The sequence below is a fragment of the Amblyraja radiata genome, chromosome 14 (genome assembly GCF_010909765.2).
Source record: "Amblyraja radiata isolate CabotCenter1 chromosome 14, sAmbRad1.1.pri, whole genome shotgun sequence".
Classification (NCBI taxonomy): Eukaryota; Metazoa; Chordata; class Chondrichthyes; order Rajiformes; family Rajidae; genus Amblyraja; species Amblyraja radiata.
This window is the reverse complement of record NC_045969.1, coordinates 38,369,137-38,383,520: the sequence shown is the minus strand read 5'-3', so window position 1 is coordinate 38,383,520 and position 14,384 is coordinate 38,369,137. Positions and strand designations below refer to the sequence as shown.

General features: G+C 43.6%; 1 protein-coding gene across 1 annotated transcript in view; it reads left to right on the top strand.

Annotated features, from left to right (window-relative positions):
* The window catches only part of LOC116980693 (limbic system associated membrane protein), a 1,768,528-nt gene that overhangs the window by 989,672 nt on the left and 764,472 nt on the right, over nt 1-14,384 (top strand). The window lies entirely within an intron of this gene.

Genomic DNA, 14,384 nt, shown 5'->3' with positions numbered 1-14,384 from the left:
AGGTCTCCACTGGCAAGCTCACACAACCTCTCTGGGACCCGGCGTGGGAGGCCCCGCTGAGATCAAAAAGGGACATGGTGGCGAGGGCCACCGAGAATGAAGAGGGACCATTGGGACTATAATGAACACTTTAGTAACTTTGTCGACATTCTACACGTGGTAACTCTTTGCGTACTTTGTGTATCATATGCAAAACAAAGAATGTTGCTGTACCTCGGTGCATGTGACAATAAAGTATTATTGAATCATCATTGGGCAATGTGCACTAAAGCAAAAAATAAATGTTTATTTTGTGGTGGGAGAAAAATGCAAGCCATTCCCCGATGATAAATTTGTGTGTATGACCGTTTAGCAGACAAATGAAAGGGAACAAACTACAAAAGCAAGAAATCATGACATAAGTTTCAGCAAAGAACACTAATATTTATAAAGGAATTAAATTGTTACTGCTTCAAAATTAATAATCTGTAACTGAACTGGAGACATTTTATAGTTTACGAGAGTATTTCAGATCTAGCCTAGTAAAGAATGTCTTGTTACTTTAATTTATAAATCACTATCTAGCTGTTATGGTATTGCTTCCTTCCTGGTTGTATCTTTAGTGGTGAGCTGCAGTGACACCAGATGATGTTTTCTTGAATGATGCCAAATTAAATTTAAATGAAGTGGAGTTTTAACTTCCTTTAAAGTATAGTTACACACTCTGGCACAGACAAGTAGCACATGGTCTGTGCAAAGGGATCATCGCTATATATTCTAAGCGGGTCAGGCAGCATCTCAGGAGAAAAGAAATAGGTGATATTTTGTTTTGAGATCCTTCTTCAGACCGTTTTGGGCTGAGACTCTTTGAATGTTATGTTCCATAGGAATCACCGTTCCAACCTGAAATGTCACCAGTCCAATCCCTCCACATTTGCTGCCGGACCTCCTGAGTTCGTTCAGCACTTTCTGTTTTAATCCAGGCATATAATTTGTTTCTTTTTTGGTTTATACCAATATTGTTGAGGGCAGTATCAAATAGTGAAGCAGTGTGTGTGTGTGTGTGTGGTTTTGTGTGTGTGTGTGTGTGTGTGTGTGTGTGTGTGTGTGTTTATGTGTGTGTTTTTGTGTGTGTGTCTGTGTGTTTGTGTGTTTGTTTTGTGTGTGTGTGTGTGTATGTGTGTGTGTGTGTGTGTGTGTGTGTGTGTGTGTGTGTGTGTGTGTGTGTGTGTGCGCATTTGTGTGTGTGTGTTTTTATGTGTGTGTGTGTGTGTGTGTTTTATGTGTTTGTTTTCTGGTGTCAGCTGCTTCCAACTGTTTTCTCAGCCAATAGTTGATATGCCTGTTGGCTGCTTGTATCTCTACCAGACTGACTATCTCCTCAGTTACATTGAATCCACTCTCCAAGTTGTTAATCCTGTAAATCAGGATAAAAATAATCCAGAAATGCTTGGAACTGCACATAGATTTACATAGATGCATCCTTGCTCAGAATTAAAATGTGAAAGATGGGCGGCATGGTGACGCAGCTGATAGATCTACTGCCTCACAGTACCATAGACCCTGGTTTGATCCAGAACCCAGTGCTGTCTGTATGAAATGTGCACGTCTCCCTGTGACAGTACTGGTTTCCTCCGTGTGCTCCATATTCCTCTCACATCACAAAGATTTATCTGTAGGTTAAATGGCCTCTGTGAAAATGTCCCCAATGTGCAGAGAGTGGATGAGAAAGTGGTATCACGTAAAACTAGTTTGAATTTGTGATCAATAGTGGACTCTGTGGGCCAAAGGACCTGTTTCCACCCTGTGTCTCTAAAACTAAGAAACTAAAAATGTAAAGTTACTTCATAGAATGACAGAGGAAATTAGTAGTTAAGCTGTGAGGAATAGGAAGGATTATTATGTGACCATGGATATTAATCTATACCTTGTTTAAATGAAAATCAGCAGCCAGTTTGACATTATATGTATTTCATAATAGTATATAACAGAAAACAAAAAAATCTAAAAATAAAAGGGCACATATTGACAGTGCATGTTTCTACATCTAGTATCTACTATATACCTCTGATGTCTCTCAGACTATCCTTGATCAGACTTTGCTGGCTTTATCTTGCACTAAACGTTATTCCCTTACACTGTAAATGGATTGATTGTAATCATGCATTATCTTTCTGCTGACTGGTTAGCACGCAACAAAAAGCTTTTCCTTACTTCAGTACACATGACAATAAACGAAACTAAGCTGAACTGTAACTGTGCAGTCTGGGCTTCTGCAGCTGCACACTGCAGAGTGGAAGCCTGGAACACATTTGAAATCAGACGCATGCACAATTGATCTCTTGTTCCGTCCCTGGATTAACCATCGAGTGCAGGCGAGTTCCCACGGAATACCACATGTAAACACGCAAGTCCTGTGGGCACACGGTGGGATTTCTGACCGAGATTTCAGAGGCAGGACAATCTGCATTTCTGGAGAGAAGGAATGGGTGACGTTTCGGGTCGAGACCCTTCTTCAGTCTCGACCCGAAACATCACCAATTCCTTCACTCCAGAGATGTTGCCTGTCCAGCTGAGTTACTCCAGCATTTTGTATCTATGTACAGGTAGATTTGTGGTTGGTGTGGATGTTGAGGCATGGCAAAGTAAACTCCATAGTTGGCACGCTGCTGCAATCAATTGACTTATTTCTATCCCCCTATCTTCTTGGTGGAGAATACGGTGGTTATCTCCCTGCTATGCTCTCATGTGTCGTTAATTAGCTGTGTGCATCAGCCTGTGCCTCATATTGGAAATAAAAAACATGGCTGGACTCTTCCGTGTATTTATTTTCATTCTGCACAAAGTCAGTGCTATATCAGGAGGGAAAGGAAACAGGTTTTGTTGGTATTAATTCTCTTTTTTGTGTTTTGTGTGTTCTGATGCTTTTTATTGGTATGACTGACTTGGCAAGTGAAATTCATCGTATGTTGCAAAACATACTTGGCTATAAAGTATGATTGTGATTGTGATTGTGATCTTTTCATTCAAGGTTTACACTTCACAGGCGACTTGGGCTTCATTACTGCCATTTAATTGAGCAGCAAACACTTCTAAATTGAAGCATTCACTGCCTTCATCCCCACAGATTTGCAGACAGACAGGGACATCAGGCTTGACATCAGCGTGAATAGTGTTAGTCGGAAGAGGCAGTAGCAAAAATAAGTTAATTGCCCTTTATACATGTGAGGAGTATTCATAATCAATAAAATATCTTAGATTGACACAGTGCTGGAGTAACTCAATGATTCAGGCAGCATCTCCGGAGAAAAAGGAAGGGAGACATTTCGGGTCGGAACTCTTCTTCAGTGTGAAGTAGGGTTCTCACCCAAAACGTCACCTTTCGATGTTTAGTTTAGTTCAGTTTTGAGATACAGCACGGAAACAGGCCCTTCGGCTCACCCAATCCACACTGACCAACGATTCCTGCACATTAACACTATCCTACACACACTAGGGACAATTTACACATATACAAAGCCAATTAACCTACATACCTGTACGTCTTCAGACTGTGAGAGGAAACCAAAGATCTCGGAGAAAACCCACGCGGTCACGGGGAGAACATACAAGCCCTGTAGAGACAGCTGCCGTAGTTGGGATCGAACCCGGGTCTCCGGCGCTGCAAGCGCTGTAAGGCAGCAAATCCACTGCTGCGCCATTCTTGCAGAGTGACCCATGACTCTGACTTATAACAATGGTATCAATGGCCAGCATCCACAGTGATATTATACAGCCTAATGGTAGTTAGTTCCACCAAAGATTAGGGGGGAAGATTTAATAGGAACCTGAGGGGCAACTTTATTTATGCAAAGGTTGATAGTTTTATGGAACGAGTTGCTGGAGGAGGTAGTTGGGGCAGGTACTATCACAATGTTTGAGGAACATTTAGACTGGTACATGGATAGGACAGGTTTAGAGGGATGTGGGCCAAATGCAGGCTGGTGGGACTAGTGTCATTGAGACAAGTTGGTCGGTGTGGGAATGTTGGGCCAAAGGGGCTGTTTCCATGTTGACTCTAAGATACATTGTAGCAACCTCCTTTCCTAGCCTGTCTGTGACTGCCCACCAGATAGAATGTGCAGGTTGCATTGAGAGTTGAGCGGAAGGAAGAGAGATTATCCTAATCATTCCACACATGCTGGAATTTTGCATGGGTGTTTTTCTCTTTATCTTCTTGAGGTCTTTCACATGCAGCAACCGATTCGAAGCCATATCAGTACAGGTATTTTTGAGCGTCCGAATGCCCGAGATGATACAAACTCTCCATATTTCGGCAACTTGCAGCTGGCAGGAAGAAGTTACAATCCTTTCTAATTGTTCAGAAGGGATGATTTGCAAATAAGTACTTCTGTTAAAAGTGACTGATGGCGATAATTACTAATGCCGTACTGCAGGAAGGGCATCCAAAGTCCTTGTTTCAATTGTGCACTTTTACTTCGGAGATAATAATGTAAAGATCTTTTAAAAAATTGAATTCAAGCTTTCCTTATGTGTCTGTTTTTCACTGTTTCCCATCGATCACTTATATCAACAATGCCACACAACATTTTCAATAGAGCAAAGCAAATGTCTCTCGTAAGCTTTGAACTAACATTTAAGACATACTTTCAAAGCCCCTTTTATTACTTGAGGAATATTATTGAATTATGGCACATTCTGAAATGACTTGCCATGTTGGGATTAGTACCTTTGCAATTCCACATGCAGGGGGTTAATGATATACTGTCATTAGATTGAATAATGTTCAGATTGTTGGCAGGTTAACAGCAGAGAGTATCAATGCTCCATTGGCAAATGTTAATGGTATCTGTGTATAAGCTGTAAAACCAAACTGTTTTGTTCTGCCACTGTGGATGCTCCACTTTAATGAAGTAGTTCAGCACATTTACAGAATGAGACTGTCAATTCAGAGCAAAAGGCAAGTTTCTGCTGGTCTGCTACGGTAACCTTTAAATTAATTTTAAGAGTTGCGGAACGAGACAGTGCTTTAGTATGGCCCATGTGGACCTCCCACACTGGAGAAGCTGGGTGAATCGTGAGATCGAAGGGAAGAAGTGGAATTATTGAAGTTGTGCATCACATTTAATTAATTTGACAGGAATTAAATTAGGTCAAAGATCATTGAGGTTAACACTTGGATTGGTTATTGATATGTTTATGCTTCAATGTGATGTATAGGAAAATCAGAATGGAGATCAAAGATGTGTTGGGATATTGTGCAAAATGAGAATTAACAAAGTGACGTCCAGTTTTCTACCTTGCTTCATTTAATTAGTGCTGGACAGGTTAAAAATAGACACAAACGGGACAAGCAGAATTGCTGGAGAACATGGATAGGTAATGTTTCGGGACCCTTCTGCTCGTGTAGGTGGGGCATGTTGGTCGGTGCAGGCAAGTTGGGTCAAAGGACCTGTTTCCACGCTGTCTGACTATAACTTTAATGGCGTAACTGATAGAGCTGCCCCACAGCCCCTGAGAACCAGGTTCAATCCTGACTTTGGGTGTTGTCTGCATGAAGTTTGCACGTTCTCTCCTGAAACCATGTGGGTTTCCTCTGGGTGGTGCAGTTTCCTTCCACTTCCCAAAGATATGCGTATTTGACCAATGTAAAGAAAAATGCCCCTAATGTGTAAGGAGTGGATGGGAAAGTGGGATAACATAGCACTGATGTGAATGGGTGATTGATGGTTAGCATGGGCTTGAAGGGCCGAAGGGTCTTTTCCAATGCTGTATCACTAAACATAAACATTTTTTTGCGGGGGCTGCTAAACCTGTGTCCATTTGCATAGGTTTCTCAGAATAATTTCTTAACTTCTCTAGATCAGAAAACCATGTACATCAGTTGAGCTCAGACCCTCTGGATTTTCAGTAGTTGATCTATAAGACTGGGTATAAGACATGGGAGAAAAGAAGAAACAAAGTGGGGATGGGGAGAGCAGTAGTTGGGTGGATACTGAAGCTACCTCTCTGTATAACTGGAAAAAGGGTGAAAATTGTCTTATGTAGAAATTGAGCCACACGATAATGTATGAGCCATCTACGTTATTAGTCACAGATTCCTCTGGTGTTTTTGTGGAATATATTAAGTCATTAATTTTAAGATGATATGAAGCAGGGAAATTAGAGTGACTGTATTAAGTGTTTATATGCTAATAACTAAGAATGTAATTGTCAAGGCCTGTATTACCACACCAATAGCTGTTGGAATTGGAAAGAGACAAATATGAATGGCTTCGGATGGTGCCACATTACCTAGATTTATGTTTAGGTGCTGGTGTGAATCAGGCTCTTTAACATTATCTTTTGCTTGACAAAAATTTTAGTGCCTAGCTGTACTTTGATAGTTTAGTTTAATGTAGTTTAGAGATATAGCGCTGAAGAAGGCCCATTGTGTCCACGCCGACCAGCCATCCCCACACACTAACACTATCCTACACACACACACTAGGGACAAGTTACAATTTTTACAGAGGCCAATTAGCCTACAACCTGTACGTCTTTGGAGTGTGGGAAGAAACCGAAACACCTGAAGAAAACCCATGCAGGTCACGGGGAGAACGTACAAACTCCGCACAGACAGCACCCGTAGTCAGGATCCAACCTCGATCTCTGGCGCTGCAAGGCGGGAACTCTACCGCTGCATTAGCGTGCTGCCATATATAGTTTACACTATAAACTTTTATCATTCATTCAACACAAAGTGTTTCAAAGCTACAATGTTGATCAATGCTTTAGTCAGTAGAATATTGGATCGTCACCCATCCTTTTTCTCCAGAGATGCTGCCTGAGCTGCTGATCAGCCAGAATCGGTGGAGGGAGGTAACATTCCATGTTGATGCCCTTCATCACAACTGAAATCAGAGAGAAAATATGTTGCAGAGACAGTGGGAGGGGTATGGATAGGATATAGAGAATATCTCTGACGAAGACCAGCCAGGGTTGGCAGGACAATACAATGTTCTTCAGTTGATGGCTTGATATGAGCAGTGAGAGAGGAATCTGATCAAAGGAATATCAAATACAAAATTGAATGAAGGGAATAAGGAGACAAAACACATATAATGAGATCCCACCACCAGAAAGCTTCACCCTCTTCTCTTTTCAAAGAGGCAAGAGGCAACTTACTCACAGTCCTCCTCTGCTGAGCAGGCCCCGAGGATTTTTCCCATCAATGAAAACTAAAAATGTTATGAGTGTTTAAAAAACCTTGAGACTTTCTCGCCTGTCAATCACCGCGATGAAGGAGACGCCCCTTCCGGGGGTGGGGGGGGGGGGGGGGCAGGACTATAAACCCCCGATGCCTGGATGTAATTCAGTCACTCTGCAAGATCACAAGGGAGAGGCCACGACTCTCATTCCAAGCTGTGAATCAACTGAACTGTGAGTCTGCATACTTGCAATAAAAGATTTGTTAGACCTTAATGACAATGCCATGAGTTGTTTGGCCTGCTGCCCTGCCTGTGCTTTAAACTGCAATGTTTTATTAGGTCTGACTGTGTTTGGAAGGAATAAATGCTTTATTAGGTCTCACTGTGCTTGGTTCAAAAGTCCCGCTTATTTTGTGACTTCCGCTTAGTGGACAGGTCGCGTTGATTGTGTAATTTCTGGTGAGTGCAGAGATCGCACTGATTGCGTAATTACTGGTAAGTGCTGAGGTCACGCTGATTGTGGACGTGCCGTTGACTGCGGAAGCCCCACATTGGAGAGCCGTGTGAGTATTCAAAAATGTTTACTGCCATATATATGGTCTGTGAGTCAGTGTGTGAGTGTCTGTGTGAGTGTCTGTGTGAGTGTGTGTGTTCATGTCTGTGCGTCTGTGTGTGTGTGTGTGTGTGTGTGTGTGTGTGTGTGTGTGTGTGTGTGTGTGTGTGTGTGTGTGTGTGTGTGTGTGTGTGTGTGTTTGAGAGTGTGTGTATGTGAGTATGTGTGAGTGTGAGTATATGTGTGTGAGTGTGTGTGTGTGTGTTTGTGAGTGTATGTGTGTGTGTGAATGTGAGTGTGTGTGTGTGAGTGAGTGTGAGTGTGTGTGAGGTTTCAGTGACTGAGCTGCCAGCCCAAGAATCTATTTGGCCCACAATGTCCATACTAGTGCTCTGGAAACCAGTCCCTTCGGCCCACAACACCATGCCAGCGCTGCAGAAAACGCCTCCCCCCCCCCCCCCCCCAAACTGACCAGCAATATTGGTGGAGAGGTGGAATATTTTGTTGGGCAACCAGCCCTCCCGTGTGAAGCTGGGACCCAACGGGTCTCACTTAGTCTAGTTGTATCTCTAAAACTTAAACCAAAGTGGTTACAATCGATCAAAAGTACACTCAGGGAAAAAGGTTTTGTAACCCTCCCCTCCTTTCATTCTGACTCCAAAAATTAATTGTCCGTGGGCTGGACCAGGCATTCAATCTGTTATGTAATCTGGATTTTGAATGCTTCTTCCTGATTAAGGTATTTTGCCGCCCACACTAATGTTGCAACGCGTCAGTATAGCATGTCTTTGCAATTGTCTTTTCACATGGCTGACCTCCATTTTGGTGCTAGGAATCTTGCCCTGAGCCAGATGTACATCATCGATGAGATGAAGCCCTGGGAAAGAGGTCAAGGGTTGGATCGGATTCAGGAAGACTGCACAGAAGTGCTGGCATTATGCCTGGAAGCACAATCCAGGGCAGATCAATTGTTGGTTTAGTTTAGTTTAGAGATACAATGTGGAACAGGCCCTTCAGCCCACTGGGTTCACACCGACCAGTAATTATTTGTATACTAGTTCTATCCTATACACTAGGGACACTTTACAGAAGCTAATTAACCAGCAAAAAGTGAGAAAGCAGCTCTACCGCTGCACCACTGCACCGTACACTCGCCATCGTTTGTTGTAAGGTAGCCACTGTGCGATAATGTAGAAACAAAGAACCTCAGATGCTGTTTAATACACAAAAGGCCGCAAAGCGCTGGATTAACTCAGCCAGTCCGGCAGCATCTCTGGAGAATATGGATAGTTAACTTTTCAGATTGAGTGATAATCTGGTCAAATGAGCAAAAACTCACCCCAGCATCTGCCCCCAGTCCTTATTCCCCAGAAACTATTTACCTGTTTGGACGGAGGGCGTGTTTTATTGCAAATAAATACAGGAGAAAGAAATTGCAGAGTCGGTGCTCTGGGCGACATTTGCTTTTATCCTCTCCTATTATCAAATTCATTCTCATGGAGAAATGGGAAGGGAAATTCTGACCCCTTTGTTTGTAATATGTTCTCCACATATTTATATATATATTAGAATTTAATGCAACTGTATTTTCAAATCGATTTGCTCTCGTTCAGTCCAGCTAATTTTCCTCATCCTCACAATTCTGTATATGTAATCAAATATAATGTACAACGTATAAAGAATGTGATGCAGCATGCAGTGGCCAATGCAGTATTTAGTCTGTGTTTCATGATGTGGTAGGATGAAATGAGATGGGTTCTCGGAAAGGAGATAATTTTGTTCCACCTGATTACTGTTCAGCCAGCGAATACGAAAATCTACTTCTGCACATTGTTTTTAACATATGTCCTTCCCAGTCCTCAGATGGTCCCTCTTGGCAGTAATGAAGTGAAGCAAATTCATTTCTATGCTGGGCCTTCTTGGCATTTCATCCGCATTGAAATAATGATTGTGCGTGCATCGCTACAGATTGTTATGTGTTACATTTCTCCCAGTCCGTCAGTTGTCTTCCCCAGGGTTGCCAAACTCTTGCTTGTTTCAGTCAATGGTTCTCAAACTTGACCTGTGGACCTTTTCAGGTCAGCAAACCTATTGAAAGCTGTGTGCAACATGCGCATTGAGCAGAGCTAAATAATGCATGTCCTTTCCTCCTGGAACAGAAGATCAAATGAACTTCAGATCAAAAAGCAGACCTCAATTAATCATAGTTTTTCTGTACCCATTGACTGGCTAAAGTTAGGTTTGTTTTAGTTTCCATTTTTTTGATCATTTTGGTTGGAGGACAAAATCTGACCAAAAGGATATGCTGCCAGTAACAGGGAGGTGACAGGTCCAGTGAAGCCCCTGTTCCACTTTCACGACCTAATTTGCGACTCTGCCGAGTTTGCCCATGACTCATCCTCATAGCATGGTCGCCACAAGGTCATAGGAGGTTGATGGAGGTCTTCCTCGTGCTCATGAGTGGTCTCCAGGTACTTGGGGCATCAAGTAGGTTGCGGCGCTTTTTCTAGCCTGATAAAAAATGTCCACAAGTAAAAAAAAGGTCGGCATGGAAAAAATCGATACTTTTTACTTGTAGGCAGGTCGTAAGTAGGTCATAGGTAGGTCGTAGTAGGTCATGATGCTAGTCGGTAGTCGTAGGTGGCTGGGCTCTGGGGTTAAAAAATGGTCAGTAGGAATTTAAACAGCAGAACATCACCTCTGTCACTCCAAGGCACGTTCATTCATAGCTGTGGAGTTTTTTTTTGGAGAGGAGACTTGTGTTTTAGAGATGGCACCAAAAAGGCAGCAGCGCAGGGGGAGGGCACAACCCTAAAAAAAAAACTGCCATGCAGGTGTTGCCCACCCAAGAGGAGGAGTGGCAGGAGGTGATGCCACAGGAGGTGATAGTGCAGGAGGAGGTAGCCCTGCATGAGAGACCCCTGGAGGAGGAGACCAGGTTGGTAGTATATGTCCCCACCACCACCCCATCCTTCACTGCCTCATTTGAAGGCAGCAAAGCAGCCCTTTCTCCTGTGTCTGACACAGCATCAGAGGCAAATGCCCCATTGGTGGTGAGGGAGGGCTGAAGGAAGGTTAGGCCCTACACCTTCACCAGGCAGCAGGAGGGGGACCATGAGGAATGGTTCCAGCAGAATGCCATCCTGTACGAAAAGGAAAATGATGGGTACAGGGACAAGGACTAGAATGGCATGCTTGCCATCCACTGTCCCACATGTGTGCTTAAAGTTCCATCTTTTGTCAAAGCCCAGATCTTCCATGTACTGGGCCAGTCCATCGCATCATCTCCATTCACCCATTGAGACCTCATCCTGTGCTTCCTCTTCACCCTTGCTCTTTCCCTTCTGCCTGGCTGCTGAAGCAAAAGGGCTACTGCAAACAGTAGTAAAATGTACATGGTCGAAGCCAGTCTTCAACATAGTAGTAGGAGGTCGTAGACATAGTCGTGGAAGGTCGTAGGAGGTCGTAGGTTACCACAACCTTGCTTTTTTTTTAGGTCGTTTAAGGTCGTCAGAGGTCGCGAATTAGGTTGTGAAAGTAGGACAGGGGCTTTGCACCACTATATCGTTTGGTTATGATGGTAACTTTTGAAAGTTTAAGGTTTAATTAATGTGTGCTAATATTTACTGTGCTCCTGCATGCAGTAATCTTACAAGCTAAGACCTTATCATTTAATTTCAGCATAAATGTGGGGCAGCACAGTGACGCAGCGGTAGAGTTAAGGGCCTGTCCCACTTAGGCGATTTTTCAGCCGACTGCCGGCGACTGTCAAGTTTGCGGTACTCGCCTGAAACACCGGGAACTGGAACGGCGACTGTCAGAGTGGAACACTCATACACACACACACAAACACACACACACACACACACACACACACACACACACACACACACACACACACACACACACACACACACGCACACACACACACACACACACACACACACACACACACACACACACACACACACACACACACACAAAAAGCACACAAACACATCGCAAAGGCAGGGTCCAGGGAAAGCGGGGGGAGCGTTGTCTGAAATTCACACGGTGCAAAGCCAAAGTGATACAGACACACACCTCGATGATCAAGAAGGTTAAGACGGCTAGCACAGTGTACGGTAAGTCCTTTAAAAGAGGGTGGAGGGAAGAAGGGGGGAGAGACTTTTTTAAGAAGCCAGAAAACTTTTAATAAGCCAGAGATACACAGCTGTGAAGTTTGGCGGGCATTTAACATTACCGGTTGGATTTCTTTGGTTCTGAAAACTCGTGCTTACGTTTTTTTCCCCCAATGACCCAATGAAAATGTCCGGTCAGCAAAGGTGATTAACTAAAACTACCTACAATTACCTCGACTAGCCATAACTACATGGCGACCCCAATACAACTGCACCTACGACTACAGGATTATCGATTTTCTCCATGGCGACCAATTTTTGGTCGCAGAAAATTTTTCAACGTGTTGTAAAATTTGCGGCGACCATACTGAGGCCGCGACTAGTTCCCAGAATGTGGGAATTCCTCGCGACCGTGAAGGAGACTCACCAGAGACCACCAGCAAACATGTGGCGACCATGTGGCAATCATGTGGCGAGTGCAGATTCTCCTGCACTTGCCTAAAAAGTCGCCTAAATGGGACAGGCCCTTTACTGAACATCTCGCTAAAAGATCTGAAGCTAATATCCCAATAACAAAAAACAGTCTTTCAATTAAGTTTATTTTTGGTAGCAAGTCTGACTGTTGAACAGCAATAGGCAGGGGGCACAGTGGCGCCGCGGTAGACTTGCTCCTCGCAACGCAAGAGACCCGAGTTTGAACCTGATCATGGGCACTGTCTGTACGGAGTTTGTACGTTCTCCCTGTGACCGTGTGGGTTTTCCCGGGTGCTCTGTTTCCTCCCACACTCCAAAGACCTGCAAGATTGTAGGTTCATTGGCTTTGGTAAAATTGTAAATTGTCCTCAGTGTGTAGGATAGTGCTAGTGTTCGAGGTGATCACTGGTCGGCACAGATTCAGTGGGCCGAAGGGCCTGTTTCCATGCTTTATGTCTATAGTCAAAATACCGGGAGAACTCCTGCAGCCATGCCTGATCTTCTCAATCTATTTTGATTCATACAACCATAAATAATCAGATGCTGTGTTGTTCTTACCTTTTCTGCATTAACATTATGGAAAATATCTGAGAAAAATTGTTGACAGCTTTTTACTTCTGCATGAATAAATGCTGTATGCAGCATGGAACATTAAATAGAACAAGCTGCTGGTTGAAGATAGAGCTTCCAGCTCAATCATCTGGAAAAGTTAAAGCTATTTAAAAGTGATTAGGCAAACTTTATACAGTGATTATAAAATAAGAAAATACTAATTAATTGTATTAAAATAATGCTTTGTACAATTTGTAATTTTAATTTCATAATTTAAATGTAACTGTAATTTTTATATGGACCAATTTTGCATTGAAATAAGCAGATAAGAAGATATTTTATTGAGTGATTGCCACTTATATCATGCTGATTATAGGAATGCATTTCATATTTGATTCGCTCATTGAACATAAACTATATGAAGATATGGAACAAACCATGCAGCGTTTTGAACTTTCCACACTAAGCCACAAGGAGATCTCCTTCCTCAAACATATTTTTCACCTGATCCATGCTTCCCTTGAACCTCTCACACTCCAAAAATCCATTGGTATAAATACTGAAGAATATCCATGGTATACTCAGAGGGCCGAGCTTCGGGACGGAAGAGATGGTGGGGTGCGGCCTGGAGAGGGAGCTGTTTAGCTGGTCCCTGTTTGTCCCCCGAGGATCGGAAAACCAGAGAGGAGGATGGAGGGAGCCGGTGACGAGGGACGAGAGAGCGAGGGCCGGTAAGAGAGAGAACCAGGGTCTTAACCCAAGGTCAACTGCGGGCGGCGGCCCCTGGACACAAAGGCTGAAGGTGGCCGGGCGAGGAGATGGACGACGGTTCATTGGACGATCTGGACAGGGACAACGGCTGGAGGCCCTGCAGCATCCAGGGGCTCACCAGGATTGGGTGCCGCTCCAGGAGACTGAGTTTGTGGACCGGTCTGGACTTTGAAAATGGCGGCAAAACCTGGCCACTCTTGCATGCGGCCTCAGTGGACCATTTCTATGCACCTTGTACTTATTGGCGATTTTGCTTTGCCCTACAATACTTTACCGACCTGCTGCATTTCACTGTACGTCTGTACATGTGATAGCAGAGAATTCCAAAGGTTCATTCCTTATTGCCTGATCCTTCATTCTGCGATTGTGGTCTCCAGTTCTAGACTCTATCAGAGGGAAGCAATCTTCCAATATCTCTTTATTTCAAAACTCTGAACTTTTCTGTTGTGATTAGGTGTGGCAATACTGTACTGAACTGTATAAAACTAGTGGGTTGAAAACTTTGTAGCATTCATCACTGACACTGAATTGTGTGAGAAGGATCGTCCAACTCAACAAACACCCTTTCCTTTGGGAAGGAACGAGACAAATGATTTAGAAATGGCCATAGCTTATCTGCAGTATTATCTACGGGTGGCACAGTGCCTCAGCGGTAGAGTTGCTGCCTCACAGAGCCAGAGACACAGGTTCGATCCTGATTGCAAGTCCTGCCTGCACAGAGTTTGTGCGTTCTCCCGTTGACCG